This window comes from Hylobates moloch, unplaced genomic scaffold (assembly GCF_009828535.3).
Source record: "Hylobates moloch isolate HMO894 unplaced genomic scaffold, HMol_V3 SCAFFOLD_7, whole genome shotgun sequence".
NCBI lineage: Eukaryota > Metazoa > Chordata > Mammalia > Primates > Hylobatidae > Hylobates > Hylobates moloch.
The window spans coordinates 102,608,486-102,612,006 of record NW_026652282.1 but is presented as its reverse complement, the minus strand read 5'-3'; the positions used below and the strand labels follow the sequence as shown (position 1 = coordinate 102,612,006).

Here is a 3,521-nt window from a genome sequence, read left to right as displayed (position 1 = left end):
CCAGCTACTTGGGAGGCTGAGGCAGGAGAATCACTTAAACTCAGGAGATGGAGGTTGCAGTAAGCTGAGATTGTGCCACTGCACTCCAGCCTGGCGACAGAGCAATTCTGTCTCAAAAAAAAAAAAAAAAAAAAAAAAAAACTTTGAAAGAAAACAAAGAATGGTATTGAAAACCAAAAAATAAAAAATAGGTATAGAAATTAGACAGGAAGAAATAAAACTATCTGTATTTGTACATGATGTAATCTTTTATCAGGAAAATCCCAGAGAATTCACAAGGAAGCTATTAGAATTAATAATATACAAGTTCACATGTTACAACTCCTTTAAAATTTGTCTAGCTGGTTTTCAGGTTTTTACCAGAAAACTCATGAAAATGCACACATGCACACACACACACACACGAGTTTACCAAAATTTCATAATACAAAAGCAAAATACAATAGTAAATTTTATTTTGATACACTAGAAAAGAACATTCTGAAAAGAAAATTAAGAACACAATTTCATTTACAATAGCATCAAAAGGAACAAAATACTTAGGAATATGTTAAAGGAATTGTAAAACATATACCGAATATTACAAAATATAGTAAAAAGAAATAAAAGAACACCTGTACAAATGGAAAGACATCTACTGTTCATAAATTGGAAGATTGGTAACAATGATAAAATGACAATGCTCCTTAAGTGATCTATGGATTAAATTAAATCCCTACGAGGGGTGAGGGAGAGAAAATAAATGGGGAGAGTGCTGATAAGTACAAGGGTTCATTTTTGTGCTAATGAAAAGTGTTCCAGAATTAAAACTATGCAGTTATTTTTAAAACCACTAAATTATAAATTTTAAAAGGGTAAATTTTATGCTATGTGAATTATATCTTTAAAAAGAAAAAATACTAATATTTGAGACATATACACAAAGCCAATATATGTTCAAACTACTTTTACTGAATTAAAAAATTGTTTTACAACAGCCATATTTTATCAATAGCTCACATTTACTTTGTGATTAACTTATTCAACATTCATCTTCACTCCCCAACCTCCTCTACCGTTACCAAAAACATTACTATCAGATCGGTTCAGTGTACACATGTGGAGGAAATTTGATTATTCTAGCTCAAGATATTTATGTTGAACTAATAGATATATTTTCCTTCCTATGAAATGTAAGCAACTAGAAACATGAGTCAGAAATGAAAGTGTAAATTCGGATTGTTTAGAAGACAAATTAACATTATCTGTAACTGAGAGTGGCTCAATGTTCACCAAACCCATTTTTTCCCCACCCTGGGCATACGAACTATATTTGTCAATCCCTCTAGGTGAAGCCATTTGATTAGTTGTGACCAGTAAAAGGTATATAAAAATAATATATGACATGTCCAGGCCTGGTTGTTAAAATGTTTTAAGTAATCCTCCATGTTCTTTCATCATTCTCACTCACAGATAGATGTAAAGAATAGAGCAACTACCACAAGGCCCTAGGGAATGTTGGAGCCACTAGAAGGAAAGAATCATGCTTCCTGAGTCACACAAATGAGTCACACAAGCTTGAATTTCCAAATTGGATACTTCATCAATGAGTAATAAACTCTTAACAGGTTAAAGAACTGAGATTTGGCTATTACAATTCACTATTGTTAAGTTACTGTGATTAAATACATGATTTCTCTGAAAAACTATATGAAGAAGTCAGGGGCCTCTCTAAAGTCACTGATCAACCTGCAAGAAGCTTTAAAATGCATGAATAAAAAATAAATATAGGATAGGCATGGGGGCTCATGGCTGTAATCCCGGTACTTTGGGAGACCAAAGTAGTCAGCTCATTTGAGCCCAGGAGTTTGAAACCAGCCTGGAAAACATAGTGAGACCCTGTTTCTATAAATAATTTTAAAAATTAGCTCGGCATGGTGGTGCGTGCCTGTGGTCCCAGCTACTTGGGAAGCCGAAGTAGAAGGATCTCTTGAACCCAGGACTCATACATTGCAGTGAGCTGAGATCGTGCCACTTTACTCCAGCCTCAACAACAGAGCAAGACTGTGTCTCAAAAATAAATAAACATGTATATACTTATATATAAACATTTATATGCTTATATATCTATATATGTCACAAACACATAATATATATTACATAAACCTATATAAATATATAAATAATATATAAATATATATATGTAAAATACTTTTAACCCTGCCAAAGTGTCCAACATTGTTAGCTGATCTTTTTCTACTTACACTAGGGAAATAAGCCAGCACTGAATTTGGCAGGGATTGGCAAAAACAAATTCAAGTTTATTGAGTAAGATACTTAATTTTCATCTAAGTGTTCATGTTCCTATAAAATTTTGATATTTATGCTTATTATCCTTCAGATCTCATTTTATGCAAAAAATTTAGGTCAAAGAGAAAAATATACCAGAGTTTATACTCAATTATAATTACTCAGATCTGGAGAAGATCTGGTACACAGAAAGGCATAGCTAAGCTTCCCAGTTCACTCATGCATTCTACAGGTATGGATCATTAGGTGAAAAAAGCCTAGATGTATAAACAAAGTGGTGTTACAGGAGAATTATGGGTTTGCTAGCTTGATGGAGGGAAAGCACTCTTAAAAAACAATTTGAATGTTTTTATAGCAATCAACATAGGTGGCAGGACCTTGATTAAAAATATAGCAGTAGAATACAGAACAAGTAGTGGGCCTAAAAAATGGCAGAATTCATGGACTAGATAAATATCATAAAATAACAATCTACGTTATTTCCAGTAGTCCCACATGGAGACTGGAAGAATGATAAATAGAAAGACAGAATTTGGAAGTAAGAAAGGAAAGACATATTGGTGGGGGCTTGGGCAAAGGACTTAGAAGCCCTTCATATGAAGATGATATTTGAAGTTATGAGAATGAGTGAGCATTTTGAGAAAATCAATATAGTGCTGAGCATAGTTACCCACAAGAAGCATGTATACCTATGTAACAAACCTGCACGTTGTGCACATGTACCCTAGAACTTAAAGTATAATAATAAAAAAAAACTGTGGTAAACAGATAAAACAAAAATTGATCAAAAAAAAAAGAAGCTGAAAAGCAAACTATCAGTAATCAATATAGAAGAAAGGCATTTGGAGATAAATCAAGAAAGTAGACTCAATGTATTCATCCATTCTCACACTGCTATAAGAAACTGCCTGAGACTGGGTCATTTATAAAGGAAAGAGGTTTAATTGACTCACTATTCCACCTGGCTGGGAGACCTCAGGCAACTTACAATCATGGCGGAAGGGGAAGAAAACATGTCCTTCTTCACATGATGGCAGGATGGAGAAGTGTCAAGCAAAGAGGAAAAAGCCTCTTATAAAACCATCAGATCTCGTGAGAACCTACTAACTATCATGAGAACAGCAGCATGGGGGATAACTGTGCCCATGATTAAATTACCTTTCACTGGGTCCCTCCCATGACATATGGAGATTATAGGAACTACAATTCAAGATGAGATTTAAGTGAGGACA

At 34.0% G+C, this 3,521-nt stretch overlaps 1 non-coding gene across 1 annotated transcript; it reads left to right on the top strand.

The window, feature by feature from the left end:
• Nucleotides 1–310: 310 nt before the first annotated feature.
• LOC116812337 (U7 small nuclear RNA) lies at nucleotides 311–372 on the top strand. Its single transcript, XR_004370642.1, has one exon. It is a non-coding gene; the product is annotated as a U7 small nuclear RNA (small nuclear RNA).
• Nucleotides 373–3,521: the final 3,149 nt, after the last annotated feature.